This window comes from Photinus pyralis, unplaced genomic scaffold (assembly GCF_008802855.1).
Source record: "Photinus pyralis isolate 1611_PpyrPB1 unplaced genomic scaffold, Ppyr1.3 Ppyr1.4_LG4, whole genome shotgun sequence".
NCBI classification, from domain to species: domain Eukaryota; kingdom Metazoa; phylum Arthropoda; class Insecta; order Coleoptera; family Lampyridae; genus Photinus; species Photinus pyralis.
This window is the reverse complement of record NW_022170511.1, coordinates 4,413,197-4,433,727: the sequence shown is the minus strand read 5'-3', so window position 1 is coordinate 4,433,727 and position 20,531 is coordinate 4,413,197. Positions and strand designations below refer to the sequence as shown.

General features: G+C 34.6%; 1 protein-coding gene across 2 annotated transcripts in view; it reads right to left on the bottom strand.

The window, feature by feature from the left end:
- Positions 1–20,531, bottom strand: part of LOC116168678 — a 184,345-nt gene that overhangs the window by 66,638 nt on the left and 97,176 nt on the right. For both annotated transcript variants that reach the window (XM_031484618.1, XM_031484619.1), the window contains exon 4: positions 18,251–18,286. The gene's annotated coding sequence lies outside the window, so the exon portion shown is untranslated. The remainder of the gene's footprint in view (positions 1–18,250; positions 18,287–20,531) is intronic.

The following is a 20,531-nucleotide window of genomic DNA, read 5'->3' as shown; positions in this document are numbered from 1 at the left end:
TTAAACCTTGTTTGCGCAGCAATTTGTGGAGTTCCTGAGGGACCATGGTAGCCAAGTTGTTCATTTGGTTTGGTGCACCTAGGATTGTTCGCTTCATAATAGAGCACAAACTTGTTGAGGAATTCTGCGACCTGGTTCATGGCATGGTGGACACTCTGCCGCTCATTAGTCAAGGCAATGTTCGTAAACAAGACCAGCTTGCTGCCCAATTTCTCGCAGGGACGAATGGCAGTTCCATATCAAGAATGCCCACAATGATATGTATCCGACTGTGTGTTATTGGATCACTTGACAAGTCTGCTCTCACCGATTACATCTAATTTTATGAAGAGACAGAAAAGGAATGGAATTTAAGATAGCTGGGGCAAGAGTGACAGTACAGGAATTGAGAAAGGAGTTTGAAAGGCACAGCGGGAAAAACTTGGAAGTGCAAGAGTCACAACTAACAAAAAAATAATTGACCAAATAGAAGCATTCCTGATGGGCAATAAAGAAAATGCCCCACAACAAAATAATTCGAGATGAAACTTGTCTCTACACCAAGTCATTGTCTTTTGTAATATAGGGTGTCAAAAGTCGAGTGTGTACATTTTAAGTGTTAACCAGGCTTACTCGCATCATGTCCTTTTACTTCCTTTTTGACAGTTGGTTTCTATAAACATTGGCGTTAAGTTGTTGAATCGTTGGCGTTACAAAAAACTGGAGCCGATCTGAGTCGTTTTGAAAGTTAAGTATCTATATATCTTTGGATTTCGAATGAAACAAGGAATCTTTATAGGTCACTCTCATCGCTGAAATATAACATTTTATCGCGATGTTTCTGCGAGGCTGGAACGTTTCTCTATAAGGGCCCATGTTAAATTAGACGATTTTCAAAGGGGTGTATCTTGAAAATTAATCCAATGACAGTACCATTTAACTTTACTTTCAACTAGCTACCAGTTGCTACAAGAGTACAATTTTTAATTGACCATTTTCCCTATATTCCTATACTTATTTAAAATTAAATGTAATGGTTGGTCAATCGGGACAATAGAAAATAGATAACAGTTTGATAACGATGCCATTTTCATTTGATAGCATCTATGGTTCATTTTGGTGGTTTACAAAGTGTGAAAAATGCTCCGAAACAACTAACAACAGTCGGTCACTTCAAATGGAGAGCCGGTTTACACTGCAATCTGCGCGAAGCTTGAATTGATACGTCTTGTTTAAATTTTTGTCGGTAGTCTACATAGAGCCTCACTTATCCATATCTTGATGGACATGGTATGCTTGGCAACGCAATGAACCCTTATTAGAATTATGTTCCATTCACTTTTACTTGTTTCCTGTTTTGTCAAGAACCTTTTTTGAATGTATGTTATTTTGTAGCAAAAGTTAAGGCCAACAAAAAAGGTTTGCTATATGAAATTTTCTGAATAACGACTGCTCCTTTAGTTCTAAATAGCAGTTGAACGAAATCGATACCGGTATTGTAATCGAGATTTTTCATCTCAGATACCAATGTTGTATAATGCGCTGAAGTACTGATATGTCCCTATTGTAACAGGTACAACATTAGCATAACACAGCACGTTTAAGTAATAAATCTCATATAGTCAGTACAAATAATAAGCATTGCTTCCTACTTCTTCAGCAAGTTTGAACAACACATTTACATAAATGGATAGATACAAGTAATATTATGTGAAAAAATCTTTACGTTTGTAGGAAGAAAATAGAATTAAAAAAAAGGACATAAGTACAAGTAAGTTGCACATGCAATTTTCGTGCCCTATAGGATGTAATTTCAGTAATTTCACGAAAATATATCTACAGGCGTTTTCGTAATTCATTCTGGGCATAGAAATTGTACCGGTGACAAAATAGTACATGAATGCCGTCAAAATTTAATCACTATTAGAACACTATTACCAGGATCTTCATTTCTGAAATAAATAATTGCTTCGAATGCCATACAAAATCACCCACTCCACAATGTTTCAACAAACTGAAGCCTTCAAATTATGCTACCTGGTATTCTTGATAAAACGCGAGTTTAATTCCTGAATGGAAAATGTACCTAACTAAAAAAATTCATTCCATTGTTTGAAAACCGCTTCGAAACAAGGAACCAAAATTAACAAATAGACAAATTCCTATTAAATAAAACTGGGATCAACCCTATAATTGCTTTTTCCCAAAAATTTAATCAAATCATCTGAAGAATAATAACGGTTTCGCATTGCTTTTGTTTTGTGCATACAAGCGTTACAAAGAATGCTTTGCTGAAGGGCGCGTGCACAATACCCTTCGTAATTGGTTAATGAATGTTTTGTTTAAAACAGCAACTGTCACACGCATACGTTCTCACAATATTATTGTAAATTAGTAAACGGCTCGAAACTTTTCCATGGGTATTCGCAGTGATGACAAGCATTTTAACCACGTTCAAGAAATATACATGACAAGAAAACGGCATGTCAAGTGTCAAAGGCTTTTCATTTATAGTCGAGCATTATTATACTTCAGCTACGCTCGTGTGGTATAATTTTATATTGTGTTTGTGTAGGACAGTAACGTTTGCACAAAGGCATGAAAATGTAATTTCACCGTATATTTAACACGATCTCGCATTCTTAGGCATAATTTGAAAACATTTTTTCCTTAGAAATTGTGGATTTATTCGCCTATAAAGCGGCCTGAGTTTGTATTTTATTTGTTACCTACCATTTTTGTATTTTAGAAAAAGGATAATTATCGACTCGAAATACGGAATCACCGTGACGATGTATCCTAGATCTTAGGACAGAAAATTAGTCAAAGCAATAGCGGGGACGAAACGGAATTGCTCGTAAAGGTATTTCTGTATCGCATACATGAAACAAACTACTCCAGCTGTTTCTTTACCCTACTCAAACGTAATTTGGCCCTATTAAACCGTTATAATTTTCCTTAAAAAAATCTCTACATTCCTCCTGGACTTATTATGCCGTTCCCTGTTTAAATCCTTTCATTAACTTGTATAACCTCTCTGAATTTCCCTACATAACATAACTCGAATCCTATTAAAATTAATTTCTCTCTCGATTTTACCTTCCTTGTCACAATTGTTTGATTGGATATTAGTGGAATATAAACCAACCGAGCTTCTCCATTCAATCTGTCAATTGAACTGAGATTGAACTATTATGATCCAATAGTACAATCTCTGAGTATATCTCTTTGAAAAATACTCCAGTTACCACTCTGGCCTATAGTTTACACACTTTTGATTAAGCTATCTAAAGTGAATAAAACAAAAGAAATACCTGGCCATAAGAATTCCTTATACATTTTTAAACTAAATCCTGAAAATTTCGAAAATGGTGGAATGTATTCCCGCGAAGGTTCCTATACATACAGTGATTATTTATTAAGAAGTACACATAGGGATTTATGTGTATTGTTTTTACCTATGTTTAAGGCCGAATCCAAAACAAATCAAATAAACAGCTGGTTGTCGTATTAATTAGTTTGAAAATTGTTGCTTTGGCTTAACAGAAAATAAATCTCTTACGCCCCTTAAACTGTCACCGGCACTATACCAATTGACAATTATTGTTTTAAGAAGTTATTCTGGTTGCACAAAATTAGGCGCCCTTCATAAGAGATTTTCATTTAAAAGTAAACATAGGAAAAAACAATATATAGGTACAAATAAATCCCTATGTCTACTTCTCAATAAATAGCACTGTATTTATGTAAATAAATCTGTATGAAATTCGGGGGTGGTGCGAGGTGAGGCGGCGTGCGCCGCCGAAACCGACCGTATGTCCCAACCAAGAATGCATTGACTGATAGGTGCACACGGTCTGACGAACAGACAGATGGAGAGACAGACAGAAATACAAAATTATAAACAATCTCGAGGATCGTTAATAATGAGAAATACAACTGAAAATGAACTAATTCGTATATCATTAGATAAAGAAAAAAAATCTTCTTTCGATTGGTGTCATTCTAAACCCGCTAAGATCTAAATCATCATGGGGGAGCAACGATCTGCAAAAAACCTTTTTCCCATGTTGATTGCCTATGTTCGTTTTTGAAATATTTTTACTTTATGCCCGTGTATATAATAATTTTGAGATACTTTTAGCAGAGTAGTGCAGCAGCTGCGCTCAGAAAATCGTACCTTCCAGCGTGCCTACAGAGACCTTAGCAACATCACGCGATGGGTAGACCAATTTTGTTTGGTTTCTTATGACATCAACTTCTTTCAACAAAAATTTCATCTTTGTAGAAATAAGTTCAATTGCATAATTTTTTATACATCTTGCGTGGGTGGTAGACTTGTGATAGCAACGCTTCCAGCTCAGTAGACTATTACCATACTTCATTTTTAGGTATACTTAATTACTGTAGAAACTTTCATTCTTGTAGAAATGAGGCATGTACATATTATTTATTAACATGTTCAGAACATTGTTGCAAACTTAGGCAACACCGTCGACGCGGTAGACTAACGTTTTGTTTACCTAAAAATAATAAAATGGCAGAATATCAGCTTTGAGGAAATGAGTGCACAAAAACTGTCGCTGCCTCCTGGACTAGTAAGTCACCGTGAAAATTTGTGTTAGGGAGCTAGCTAGCATTTCAAAGAACATGTTGCCCCTTAGTGTCTTCGTTATTATTTAATATTAAAAACAAAATTTAATTCCTTGGGAGCAAAGGAACAACTTCAGTTCCCAAACAATTTTGGTTTTTGTGCGGGTGTTACCATAAAAAAAGACCTGCACAATGCACATGCCTACTTTAGGTCAGGAAATTTTAGTTTTTATCAGTGTCACATTGGTAATATAAATGACACCTGTCATCACTGACAGATGACATGAATCAATATTGAAATTTTACATTAGATTACGATTTCGGGAAGAATTTAATACAAAACTCATCAGTAATAGAACATTACTTGACTCGGCCCCGGGCTATACTTCCTCGGCAGTAAGGTGTCATTTTCCTGACTTAAGTAAATAACGATTAATCTGCCTCGTTACTTCCTTGAGAATAATATTGATAGAAATATGAGCTCCAGGTCGCAAAGTCAATTATTATTCAGAGATCTTCAACAACTCCATTAATTTTTATGCAATCAAGTCTCATCATCATGAGTGTATAATCATAGATAAATATAAATATTTGACTAACCAAATGTTTCCTGCTTTAAATTTTTTTAATAATTAAGATTGCTCGATAAGATTACGTAAGGTATCCTTTACAAATTTTGTCTAGATGCGAAATCAGATTAAAACAAGGACTTTATATCCACGATCCTCGCTCGCCTCAGGACAGATTCGCTTATTCTAACTTACCAGTTAATCGATTTAATGAAAAACAGCACTATTAAATTGCGATTAAACTATTGAAACCCTGACATATTAAACTGTAAGGTCATGCAAATGATCAGGTCGTAGTTCCGTTCGTGATCCTGATTGTTAAATAAAAAAAATGTGAATATTAACCGCGCACGTACACAAGCAACCGCACACAATCAACTTCTTCAAATAGCCTGAAGACGTTTCTAGTTACATCAGAGTTGTCCATTGTAAATCATAATTCTCGCAGATTTGCAGATAACTATGTTTACTTAGTTCTACTTCCCACACTTTTAATTATTATTATTATTGAAGGAACCAGTCATTTACTTTGAGAGTATGACTTCTTCTAACTATTAAATATTCTCCCACGCAATAAATATTGTGAGATGATTATTTCAATTTCCAAATGGTAGCAATCAAACTCTTTGCGCACTATTTATGAAGGAAAAATCACATTGTCTATGTATTTCCTCCATACAATGTGTAAATTTAGCCGCCCCTGATGACGTAATTTGATCGTCGAAACAGGCAACAGATTTTTTTCACTACTAGCGTCTGATGACATGATTATTAACCTTTTTTCCACTTGTAAAGTAGGCTTTCTCGGCATTTGTTCAAAGTGGTTAATAATTTTTTATTATTAACTAGTAGTCAATAATGAGAACTGTCACGCTGTCACATTTAGAAAACACAACCCGAAATTTGGCTCAATAAACGTTTAGACAAGTTCTCTAAAACGAATAATTGCCACCATCGCAATTTCCAGAGAAATTACATACCTAAAATTATCACATTTTGAAAAAATTCGAACGAAATTACTCTTTGAAAAATCTCAATGACAGAACAAAATACGGCCTGTTTGACTTGTACTTCCACTACTTGATTGACGTGTTAAATTAAGAAACAAACAATTCTGTCCAACCGTTAACTCTCTTATCAATATAATATGTTAATTTAGAGGATTTCAAGTGCTAGTAGTGAAAAAAATAGTATATATACCACGGTAGAGAAGTCTATTATTGCCTTCGCCCCTTACACCCCTCGGCGCAAGCGCCTCGAGATGTAATCTTGGTGCTCAGGCAATAATAGTGGACTTCTCTACCTTGATATATAATGTACCTACTATTAAACCCCTGAACAACTTAACTGCTCCGTTTACAGTTTTTAGCATTAAATGGGGAAATATGTCGAAGGTTTATATTTTTCTTCAACCCTTCCGTCCCATTTGGAGCCACACCAATCGAATATCAACCAGCGATATTTATTGCAGGTGCAATGGAAAATAAGTGACTGATCTTTCTAAAGCCCTCATTTGTGGTTCGCTTCATTTAGAAGGTGCGCGTTCGTCTTCATGTCCCTTGATGTTCGCGGCGACAATTGAGCTTAAAAAAAAATTTGATAAGCTTAATTCGAGAATGGGAAGCAATGGTGAAGTTATTCATTGTTTAAAGAAGTAAGTACTTTATGCACTAAAAGCAACACACTTTGTTCCGCTAATGTAAAATTTGCTGAAACTTTATATCTTTTAATAGGTTTAAATGAAACATCTGGGAGCTCGTTCCGCGTTCTGCTTTTTTGACATTAATAGGATTCTGCGGTGCAGCATAAAAGTTTCGAAACATCTGCGGTTGCTTCAATCAGTATTTAGTTGCGTGGTGTCATTTAGATGTGACACGCTGAACAAGGAATGGGCTTTAATGAGTGCAAAGTTGCGTATCGAGCATCGCTACAAAATTTAAAGTACCTTCTAAAACGCTTACGAGCAATAGAGTATTGGTTGCGTATTTTTGAGTGTGTATCAATAAAATGAAATGGGGATGGTAATAAATATAAAGTGAAATTGTTATTATAGACCTTCCACCAGGGGATCGCGCCTTCTCTGGTGTGCCCATGCGATAGAATAGCTTAGAATATCTCGAGTGCGTTCTATGAATAATAAGTCTTTCAATTGAAACTGAATTTAAAAGTAAGAGTAGAATCATGAGGTGTTACGTTATGCATATTTAATAGGGACAAAATTCCCTGAAACGGAAGAAATTATTTGAAATTGACTTCATTAGTACTTACAGAGACTCCTTCTATATGCGAAATTTGCTGTTTGGGAAACTCAATTTGAATTTTTTTCGAACCACGTATGAGCTTTCCCGTTGTAGATTTTACCCACAAGTAGTTAAACGATTCCGAATTAAACGAGTTGAATTGCTCCCAAAGTAGTTGACGTCATTTGCATACCGTTACGTTTTTCGAATCGTTACGCCAAATTGATCAATACACTATAGCCATTTGTTGACACGAATTGGATTACATTGCGCAATATTAATATCCAAAACAACCCTGGTTAAACACTACTCAACCCCTCGATGGCGAATCAAGATGTCGGTAAAATAAGTTAACAATATTACAATTACACCAAGATAAGTACGAAATTGAAAATATATTTTTTCAGGGAAAACTTCCCTCTAAAACCTCAATCGCGTCAAAGATAATGAAGATTTGAGAAACCAATCATTACAACTACGATTGTGTGTTCGAGTATATGAGTTTATAATTAGTTTATAGAAGTTTGATTGCGTGCCGCAATGGAACCATATTAATCGGAGTACAATTCCAAACACTATTAAACTTAAACACTCTTCTATCGAGTTTGATAGATTACGGTCTCAAACAATATCCCAAATTTTAAAACAGAAAAGTAAACTATGCCCTCTTTTGGTAGAATTTTTTATCCAGATACTGACTTACTTATTCTCAGCAAAGAATATAATAATTTCTGTTTAAAAATCCCCATACACAATGTTACGTTACCATTTTATGCTCAGGTAGGGTATGCGCCCCTCTCTTAATTACGAATTACGGATATATGCACACCGCTGGCGTTGCTAAGGATATATTCCTTATCCACCCTGCTATTACCTTATTACTCGGGTATAATGAACAATCTAATCAGTATCTCTAATCTTGGCTTGTTACTATTTTCCTTGCCTGCGTCTCACACGTCCGACATCAAAAGTTACATGCCGTATAGCAGGAAACGAAAAAATGTCCTCAAAAAAGGGGCAAGAATGGATTCACACAACCTTCTCCATAAGGCGATGTAATTGATAATTAATTTTTGAGTTTCCCAATATTAAACGAAAACGAGCATTAAATCTGCAAGGCTGTGGAGTTTATTTCACTATCGCAGACCCGAAATTGCAGGTAGCAATGGACATTACTATGCCAACGAATTTAGAAAGTTTAATCCGGCCAATTATGTGAGTATAATTAACGGCAGTGAATTACCTAGTTGTGTTGCAGCAAACTTCGTAAACGTGAAGATATTACAGCATGTTATGAGGCAGTAGTATTTTGGACCATGTGTGTCTGTACAGGGTGTCCCATTAATAATGGTCACAGGCCATATCTATGGAACCGTTAATTGCACAGCTTCGGGGCAAACATTTTGTTAACAAAAGGGGCCAAGAGAAATCGCTGAAATTTATTTTCAAGTTTATAGCTTCACCGCAAGACGTAGTACGATTCATGGTTAAGTAGAAAAATGACTTTTTTCGTAAAATATACCCAACAAACATATATAAAAAATACATGCATAGTAATCTTGTATCAATTTTGCATCATTATGATGCAGTACATATTGCTCTAGCTCATGAAATATGAGGGGTGGGGGAAGAGGAAAACTCTTTAAGAAATTGAATGTAACTTCGATTTAGGTTAACAGATTTTCACATAATAAGTCTTGTTGGAAAGAGCTCTCTTCGTGGAATCACATTTTACATGAACAGAGTTTTTTAAGTAAATGTGACATTAACATAAACTTTGCAGTTTTTTTTTGAAAATTTCAAATGGAACGATATAATTATTATATGATATTATCAAATAAGATGAAAAAGTGAGAATGTCAGTGCAATTTAAATTGGGTGACCCGTTGTAAGAGGAGATTTATTGAGTTTTAGTGTATTTCCAAATGTTGAGTATATTTTATCCAGTACTTGTAGGGTTGAACGTTAAACGCACGGTTGCATATAAATGCTATTGTAACGTTCTAAGGAGTAGCTCATTGTAGTTTAAGGGGTTACTGAGAGGAAATTGACTTTCAACCAGGATTGGGTAGTTTAATAATGAATAACATAACACGAAATTATTGTTTATTAAGGTAAGTGGACAAGCGATAGAAATAAGTAAAGTTACAAGTACCTATACGGGTCCATTATTGATGGCACTAACGCTATCACTAAGTCTATATTGTAATGTAAAATAATGTAACAATGCTTAGTGTTCTTATTGATGACGTGAAATTTCTTTCATCATTCTCAAGAGTTGACAAAATAATTTTACCCTTAATCGTATAATTTCCGAATGATCTAATCGCTTGGCAAGTTCTTTGTTTTCATGGTATTTTATAAGATTGACTCATTTTGTGTTTGTGGAATTGCACCGAATGATAAAAAATTCAACACGAATGCGGTTTCTCCACATATTGAACTGTTCTTCGGCAAACTGTCAGTTCGGGGCTTGTTTAAATACAATCAGTTTCAATTCAAAGATTCACCATTGGTTTATATGATGAATTAATCGCGAGGGCAAATTGTCAAACGAGCATCGAATCCCATCGCTATGTATCTACCGTAATTGCTTAATGGTTGTACAATGTACATTAATCAGCATGTTAAGTCAGTTACGTTATTAAAATAGATTACACTAAGTACAATTTGCAAACTAAGTATACGTATAATTGCCTCTAGATCAATTAAATTAATCCTCGCACTAATTGCAAACATTCTACCCGTAAATTCCGCCATCAATCCATTACTGGATGGCGTTCGACTTTTTCTGTTCCCGCTTTTAGGTGTAACCGAGACGACCACAATTACGTTTCGTGAATGTATTTCCAAAGCAGCTTTATTGGGTCCGAGTAAGCCTGACTGATCAACTTCTTGTAATTGTGCTTGTTTCTTCCGAGTGAGTTACTTTTAACTTTCGAAAGGCGACGACGACGGTTCTACACCTACGTAACTCATTTCTAAAAAAACCAATTACTAGCGGAAATTTTCGTTGCAGAAGTGAGAAAAGTTTTATAAGCTGTTCGACTAATTTTTCTTCCTTAATTGCATTTTCTGTTAAATCTAGATCCATTACTTTCCAAACTTTAAGTAAGTTACTTTGAATACACTTCCAAAAGCTAATTCTCGTTCCAATACCAATAGCCGCAGGAAGTAAGATACGATCTATCGTATTAACTTTCGTTAACTATAGATTTCTTAGCCGAAATCGTTTAAGAATTTGCTACATTTGCTATTAAGAGAGCTTCTTTTCCTTCAGGCAACGATTACTGATTACATTATTTCAAATTGATGCGATTTTGGGGTCCACAGCACCCACTTTGGTATTATTACGTTTGCCATCGTAAAAGCAAGGATGTCGAGATTCCCAGGTAACGCACTGTTTAGAGTATTGCGGCATAATTGTTTCCCACAAACCTGAATTTGATCTTGTACCACTGATTGAGTTGTACGATCAATACTTTATAAAAGCCTTTCGAAGTTTCGTCGATTTCATCTATAGATTTCATTAAAGAATACCATTAAGCATCCGCAGTCTACGTCATTTTTTGCAATACTCTAAAGATTGAACTTTTTTCGAAGAGCTACCCTAAATACCGCGATTACTCGCTTCCGAAGGAAATTACTGTTATTCAGTATAAATAAAATCCAACAAAAAGAGTTCGTTTGGAAATTCTTTACAACGCAAGTGTAGCGGTAATGAAACTTAGGGAATTACCCCAATCACAATTCGGGCTTTGTGTATTTTTTTCCTTTCGTCCTTTACCGAATTCAGCATCGATGCCCCAGAAGTAAATTACTTACATCGAAAGGAAAAGAAATTTGTCTCTAAGACCGATATAATTGATCATTAAGAAAAGGTTCACTTTAGTCTAAAGGGCCCTTAAACGTATAGGTATACTGCCTTTCAGTTTGTAGGCCTAGTTGTTAACAAATTTTCACAAACATTCGTAGAATGTACTCGTATACCTTTTCAATATAATTATTGAGTATGCGCCAAGAATGATTTCAGAAAGATATCCAATTTTTAGTTCAGGACTATTTACGCTTGAAATATACGCATAATCACGCACCTTAAAGGAGACCAACATTCCATTTGGTATGCGCTTTCACCTCGGCTTCCACCCAAATGGTTTTTGCATGGGAAGCACTTTGAGCGCTCCCCAGTTTCAAAAAATATTTCAAAATAGCGAACCGTACGTACATTGTAGTTTAAAATACGAGCTAAATCTGAAATTTTCATACTCTGAACCCTGTAGGGTGTAGACCGATAAATTCCACACATTTTGGTATATAACGCATCAAAATATGAACTTTATGGATTATTAAAGTCTTCCTTTATAGACCAATATCAATGGGCCAATGTTCAAACTTATTACCTCGAGGCCTACTATGTACATGTTACCCCCTCTCCACAAGTTAAGAAGGAAATACTCTTTCTTGAAGGTGTTTTAGGAAACCTTTGTCAAGAACTTCCATATGGATCTTAGAAACTTTAACAATCTTAGTGGAGGTCATTCTAGAGGTCTCTGAAAGAAAACTGTAGGATTTTATGCTGACGTGAAGTTAGCAATATTGTGATCGAATTCTGACGGTGACATTGTTTACTGAAACTTAACGACCAGCACAGATACCACCCGCACACCTGCAGTGCGCGATTCTGCCCTTTTATGTCTAAGAATATGTGTACGAAATTTGGTTTAAATCGGTTCATCGGTTTAACCGGAAATGAGAGTACACACAGACAGACCGACAGACCGATCTCCATCATCGAGATTTTGTTCGGTTCGGATTCCTGGTGCTTCAAAACGTGTATGGGGTCATGTTTTATCCAAGTGCAATACCTCCCTTGCTAACGTGCAGGTGGTAAAAAGTATTAAATTCGTCTGCCGTGGGCGATAGATATTTGATGTACAGGTTTATTGATTTAAGCTTTGTTTTATGATGGTCCAGCCGATTCTGCAGATCTTGGAATAAAGGTATCATTTGCCTGAACTTTAGTTTGTGTAATTGTATATTCATATTTTGATTTATATGCCTAAGGGTTTGTGCAAATTGTGTAGAAAGTGCAGATTTTCACGAATTTTGCTTAAATTACCATTAAACCAGATGATTTGCGGAGTAGAACCATTTTTAGAGCAGATTTAATTCTTCTTTTTGGAAAGGAAACGTGATAAACATCAGCAAGGCGTTTTGTAAATGCATTCAGGGTTTAACAGTAAATAAGTTCCCGAATTATGTTGGAGATTGTCTGGTAAAAAGTATAGAGACCACGTTCAGTTATATTAAATATGTTAATATAACCTTTACTGGAGACAGCACTTAGGTAAATCAGATTTAACATTTTATAATTTGTGCATAATTATCTGAAAGCTTTGTATCGACAACATTCACTACATAATCTTTCGTTTTGTGAATGTTTGTAAATATACACAATTTTGTCCTCGCGCGATTTGATTTCATAGCTACCTTTAGGTTAAATGTCCATATGACATCCTCGAGTTTATTTAAATGTCTACTGATACTGTTAAAATATGTATTGAAGGCACCAGCTAGTATGATCGATGTGTTTGGCTTGGACTGAATCAACAGAGCCTTGTCAATAATTTCTAAAACCTGTTCATAGTCGCCCTCTGGAGGCCTGTAAACAATACATACAGTTTTGTTATTTTTGAAAAACAGCAATGGAATATCGTAGAACTTTCGGGTTTTCGGTATTATATTCGTACTATCGTGTTATTCCTGTATCGCTTAGTCTGAAAGCTGAAAGCCCTTTTTGAATTTGTAATGTTTGAATTTCCTTTAAACTGGTTAAAATAACGAAATAGAATATGTGTGTATGAATGTCAGTTTTTTTCGTTTAATAAAATAGTTGGCCGATCTTATTTAATTCACGAGTAAGAAATTATTTCTTTACATGGTCAATTTCAAGTAAATTGAACAGATATTGCACTACATTTTTTTATTATTCGTTGTTGAATCTCAAAATGTCATACCTAGCCGTCAAATCAAATTTTTCGAGAGAACTTTGCTTAAATATGACCTCCGCAGAATCCCTTGCTAAAGAGAAAATATGGTGATGAACAATATTCATTTCCTAGCATGTGATGAAATGAAAGACGAACTTGAACAAAAAGTAAAACTATTTCAATTCTGCTGATGGCTGCTCTCTATGACCATCTGCTTGATAGTGGATTCTGTAATGCATTCTTTTTAACAATGGAAATGCACCCTCCCGTCGTGTAGACAGAAAAACGCATCGCTTTGATGCATAGGAACTAAATTTATACCCTTCAGTGGTTCAATCTACTCAGTGATTTCATTTTCAAAGATCTCTAAATGAAAAGGGGAAGTCACACAAATGTCAGATGCATTATAAAAACAGCATGTATCGTTTTCAAACATTTTTATTTCAATTCCCCAGAAGTCACGATGCTTGTAAAGTCTATGATTTGTCTAATGAGAAAACTTCGAATAATCACGAAAGCAAAATTAGAATGTATATTAAAACCCAAATTCATCCCTAGATAAATACACCTCTAAACAAGGAAATTAACTCTTCCACCGCTATTAGAGTTTACGTAACCAAGCACGTGTGTTGGCTAAAACGAATTTTTCAAGATCTAATTGAGGATGTGCTGCCTTGGTTACATATAAGCATTAAATAATGTCATCGGGTGCTAATTCTACTTTAAACTGAATAAACGCTCACGGTTATGCAAAGATGAATATATAAACAATTACTTCACCATCAGGAAATACGAAAATGAATTTTAAATGAAGTTCTAATTATGTAAGTGAAAAAAGTTTTCTCTTTATCAGTTACTCCAAAAGCATAATTTACAATTATAAATATTTTTTTTGTAAAGTTCAGTTTGTGAATTTAAATTCTCGTGGTTACAAGCTCCATTCATCGTAAAGTTAGAATTATTAATTAGGAAATCTCAATACTACAACAGCGCTCATTAACATATTCCACCGATGGAAGTAATCGATCACTTGTCCTGAACACAAAATTAAAGTATCACAAAGTAACTTTTAATACGCATAGCAAACATACTCGTAGATAGAATTCCAAACTGAATATATGGCCGGCACTTACCAACTATTCAAAGGAGAACCTTAATTAAATTAATGTTTGAACTTTAAAGCTTAGCAAAATTAAACTGAGAAATTTAGTTTTCTGTATGGGCAAACATAAACCATGCACTTTACCTGCTGCATAATGCCAAGTGCATAATTATTTTTACATCAAATGAAAGTATGCAACTGAAAATTATGGACAGAGTAGGTACATTTGAATTATACGGGCAAAACTAAATACCGTATGTAAAGGCTATTTACTTACAGATCCTATCGTCTCTAAATTTCTCGTAGTCTAAATTATGAGGAACTTACCACAATCAAACATTCCAAGCAATGATGGTTAAGATCATAGCATTAAAAATATCAGGGGGTCATCCCGTACACCACTACCCTTGAAAGTTTATTCAATTTTTGACACTTTTCTTTTAACCCTTTGATCTCATACTTTCCAGGGAGGGTTTATTGTGTTTCATATAAGTATCTCAAAAATTCAGAGGGTTGAAAGTATCAATCATTGTGAAACTTTTAAGTAGTAGGTAGAAGGAGAATGACACAAATGTTTAAACATTAGAAATTCCAAAGCAATTTTATACATTATGCTTTTACAAAATTATTATTTACACAAAAGTCACTAAAATGGAACATTACTTTAATTTGCGAGTCAGTAGTGTCATTTTACTGATGAGTTTGGATTAAATATTACCGGAAATCGTATTTTGATTGCGAACTCAGGTTTTCATATAGAACCTTTGATTAACGTCAATCTGTTAGTGATGACAAGAGTCATTATAGACATTTGGCAATTTGACAGCTACCGCCGGTAGAGTGACAGGCGACAGAAAAGTAGTCTTGTCTCCCTCTGTCATGAAATAGTTATGTACATAAACGTCAGGAAAATGTCACATTGCTGACGAGGAAATATTGAAGAGCAAGTACTTTAATTTCCGAGTCAGGTAATAACATTTTAATGACGAGTTTTGTATTAAATTTTACCCGAAATCGTCTTTTAATACATTTCAATTTTTACGTATAACTTTGATTAATGTCAATCTGTCAGTGATGACAGGAGTCATTATAGACATTTGGAAATGTCAAACATGCGGACAAGCGACAGGAAACGTAGTCTGCTCTGCCTCTGTCATGGAAACTAAATATACCTGACAGAAAGTAGGCATGAAAAATGAAGGTTTCGGGACGATTTTGGTTAAATGTTTTTTACTGTTCGGCTTTCATTATTCAGTTCTTCTATTTCTATGAATTCATAACGCTACGACGACAATAATTCTGTCAAAATGGCAATTTCCTTTAAAATGTCAGTAACTTCCACTTTCACAATAAAATAACACGTACGACTACGCGTCTGACAAATCTTTCGTAAAACAAAAATTAGGGTTTGCTTCAAACCTTTTAATGAAAATTAATCTTTACGCGATCTCAAAATGCACCTCTGAGCTACCTAATATAGTTTCAGTTTGAAATTTGGCAAAAATCCCTGTTATACGATATAAAAATGGCACGCACAAAACACGTGATTTCGCCTTGAAGGTTTGTCGAAGAATTTAATATTGCACGATTTAAAAATGCCGCGCTTAAGTTACATATTTTTGCCCCGGAAGTTTGGCTAAGAATGCCTCTCTCCCACCCAATTTTTACTTATGTACTTGCCAAATCCTACACCCGAAACGGACCCAACGCAAAACAGGCTTCGGGTTTGTTTTTTTAAATGATTGTGAAGGTATAGCAGAAACGCCGTCCCTGATGGTCCGTTAGGAATGTTTTGGAACCGGTAACACTGAGGGGTTTCTACCCTTACCTGTTGCGCATTCGCTTTTTTACCTTAACGCGCTTATTTTCCCGCAGATTAGTTTTGTTTTCTTTCATTATGAAGCGGTACACGTTTAAAGTTTTGTATACCCGCAATTTTGTAAAATTTGTACCTACACTTTTGTACCTACACCTTTTTCACATAACCTCAAATTTTCCGGAAACCCCGCAAAAACATTTTTTTTTCCGTTTTTAGACCAAGAGTAGTAAAACGGTTTCTGGGCTTGCCAATTAAAGGGACGCAGTCCGCTACAGCAATCACAAATAAAGATAGAAAATTAATCTGATATCATGTACTGCACAATTACTTCTTGTGTTTCGTAAAATGTTTTAAATTTGTTCTAATTTCTAAGTTAACAAAAAAACTCAGGTATGGAAAAAAATTATTATATGAATGTGAAGTGAGATAGAATACACAACAAGGTGAAAGCGCTGATGCCATTCATGCGCATTTTGAGTACTTAGGGTAGTATCAATGACACTTTTCATTGCTACTGTCAATGTCAACATTGGTCAAATTATGTCTCTCTCACACTCACATAATGCTTATTGCACTTCTTTCTAACTTATTATAAGTCAAACCTGCAATAATTTTTTTCCATTCCAGTTTATTACTACGTACAACAACAAAATTAAACATAAAATTAACAATTACAAAAAATTTCTGACATTTTCCCCTTTTGCTTTATTCTTAATAAAAGAAAAAAAACTTATAATGCGTTTTAGGTAGGAAGGGATCAAGTCTGAAACTTTCTCAAAATTTGCTTCAAACCTGCAAGTTTTACGTCTTGACATTTCTATGGGTATAGGGATCAAATAAGATACTGCTGGCGACGTATTCATTAAACTGAACGAGGGAAATAATTTTAAAGTGAAGGCTTCGCGCATAGGGTCTTTCAATGTCAGAGTCCTTTTGTAGTTCCTTTGGCAAAATCTAAACAAATATCTATACTATATATAAATCCTTTATTAGTAAAATCTGAATAGTAGCCAACTTTAATACAAAGAACATTGAAACTAACTCTTCAGGTCTTTGTCTGCATCCAAATGGATGCCTTTAGGACTCTGTTAATTAATTTCTGAATAGACTCAATTTCTGTTATAACCTGCCTTCGTATAAGTGTAATTTAGCTATGTATATGACTCAACACGAAAACAATTCATCTAGGATATAACGTAATATATTATTTTGCTGTGTTATCGATCAACGAAGTTTTTGAACTGGTAATAATGCACAAATCCTACGACGACAATCAACCCTGCAGTGAACTAATATGAAAGAGGAAGGAAATTAAATTGGAACGAAGTTTAAAGTTCTAACTTTGTTAATGCTTGCAACACTACCTACTAAATTAATACTGAGCCTCGCTGCAAATAATTGAATACCCTTCTTTAATCACTCGTTACATTTCGAGCTGTAATTCTTCATCACCGTATAGTTATTGAGACACATATTTCTTAAGAAATAATTATTTCCAACCACTAATGATGAAGAGCATTATTTCCATATAATGAACGTCTTGAACTACACCGCAGCAAATTTTAATAAGCGTAGAGTCAACCCTCAAATCAGACTTGTTTCATTACTGTTCAGTTTCCAATAAAAGTGCAACACTTTATTGGTGCACATAATACGCGATTTAATTGGAAAGCGCTGCGAATACTTGAAGTTTTGTTAAGGATATAATTAAGAGATAAAATTAAAGTTTTGAAGGGGGTGATTTCCTGGACTCGTATAAAACTTTCTCCGTATTGTTCACGTATTAAAATTGATCACGAACTGTGAGATGAAATGAACCGTAATTGTAGGCAGATGTTATCAGTAACATATAATTAATTTAATAAGAACGTTGCTTCATTACAGAATTAAATGTGCGTTTCGACTGTCACTAACAAAATTCGGGATTATGTAAGAGTAATCATAGAGCTTTAACTCACCTCAAAAATATTGCTCCGTGCGTTTCGGCTGGTAATCTGTAAAAAAAGGTTTAATTAGTATTTTGATAGCGTTAAATAAATTTGGATTGTAACACAGGAGACGTTTTGAATTTGTTGAGATGCTCAAGTTTTTGATGACTATCGAAAAATAAACATGGAGAAAGGGTAGATAAACGATTGTATCGGTGATTAAATAATTATTCTAGGGGTTTATTTCGGCCGTAAGCGGAACTGATTTTCTGGTTTATATTGCTTATCGTACCCATACAAGGAAGTTATGATTGTTGGGTTTGTTTTAAGGTTCGGTACTGCAAGGTAACGTGAAGTTCACTATTTCTACGTATAAATAATTTCATAATGTATTCATTAGTTAAATTAAGATAAAGTCAGGGACGATTAAGATAAAGTGCGTCTTTTGTTTCAAATAAGAAGAAATGGATTCTTATCTTTTATTGCAGTTTCATACGCAAGCTTAGGTGTCTTTGGAATCGAGGAGAAGTGTTTGTCATACCTGCAGTCTGTATGAATGTGTACTTAATTTAATAATAGACCACTTATATTCGATCAATAAATAGTGTATCAAACGAATTCGAAATAATTGATTATCTCTGCATCACTATGGTGCCTACAAATGAACCAATATTCACATTTAATAATAAAACATTTTATTATACTTTTTTTTATAGTTAGGCGCTAACCCTCGTTTAGCTTCAATTTTCAAAATTATGTACAAAAAAAATATCCTGGGAAATAAAATTCTTTAATTCAAGAGAAAAGGACTCAAAGGTCCTGGTCGGGTAAAATTTGTGTCGCCAACTGTAGGTTTGCAGAAGTATTTGTTTGCTCTTTTGATCTGTATCTTTCCTTCTTGGGTTCTTCTCATCATACCCTTAACTGGTTCTTTTTCCATGGTTTCTATCTTTCTTCTTCAATATTTCTTCTTCATTACCATCTTCCATTGTTCCTCGGTTTGGTGCTAATTCTTTTCCTTACGCGGCTCTAAGCTTCTCTTTGACTTTTTCATCTAATGTCTGATAATGCCCAATAATGACATATTGTTTCCTTCAGGTTGCTTCTCCACCCCCTCTACACTTCTTTTAGGCATCGATTGGCTTTCTATAGCTTCTTCTTCATTTTCTTCAATTTTGTTCTGCTTAAATTTTCTTCTGCATTTTCCATGGTCTCTTCAGATTTTGATTCTTCAATTCCAATTTCCATCTGTTATTTGCTCTTCTCCTGGTCTCCTATAGCTAACTGATCCTCCAAGTACTATCTTAATTTGACTGTCGTTTGACCCCTTCCAAAACTTCAGCTACGATTTGTTGGTTGGTTTCTTCATTTGCGTAATTTGATTTAGTTGGTTGCTTAGTATTAGTGAATTTGTTTCTTTGAATAAAACTTTGTACAAAATTGATGTGACTGTTTTGTTCTTTTCGCTATTGCTGAATCAGCGAAACTATTAATCCAGTTTTTACTCATTTCCGCCTTAAAATGACAATGGGCTTTAGGTGCATAGATCACTATCTATGTTTATACCTCTTTCATTAAACATATTTAACAACACAGTTTCCGTGTTTTCACACCAACACACGCAGGTTATTTATACGCGAATATAGTTCAATAGACCGGTATCACATTTATGAAGGTCAAATGCAATTATTTGGAAAAATGTTGTTACAAGGGTCGTAGAATTGTTCTAAAAAATAGACAAAATTTACCCAAAACAATCAGCGTTAAGACCAAACCAAGATGGGGTATTCTACTTTAATTGAGGTAATCGTGAAATAGGTCCTAAGCAAGTATACTAAGAGGAACAAGTATCCTTTTTGTTTGTTTCATTTTAAATATATTTATTTGTGCAGTCGCATAATTATGCAAATTGAAACTTGTACTGTTTATTTTGTGAGAAGATGTATAGTAACTTTATTATTCATTCCATTAGCTGTAGTTACAAATGACTCGCATATAATTATAAAATTATACATTTCAGTAAATGCTACGCCGCTAGCCTGCTATTCTAATCATGATACATTCTGATTTTTTATATCAATCTTAAGAGAACACAGCAATGCATATTTAGTTTTTAACAAGTACCTACGTGAGATTAATGCGATTTAATTAGTTATTAATTCTTGATTCAGATTCTATAATTTTCCCCTTTTTTATAATATAAGCCGTTGGTCAAACCTGCATCGAAAGTAGCTAACCTTGTGGTCTTTAAATACTTAAGTCCCATGAACATGATATCGGTGTGCTCAAAAAAAAATTGAAAAAATAGTCC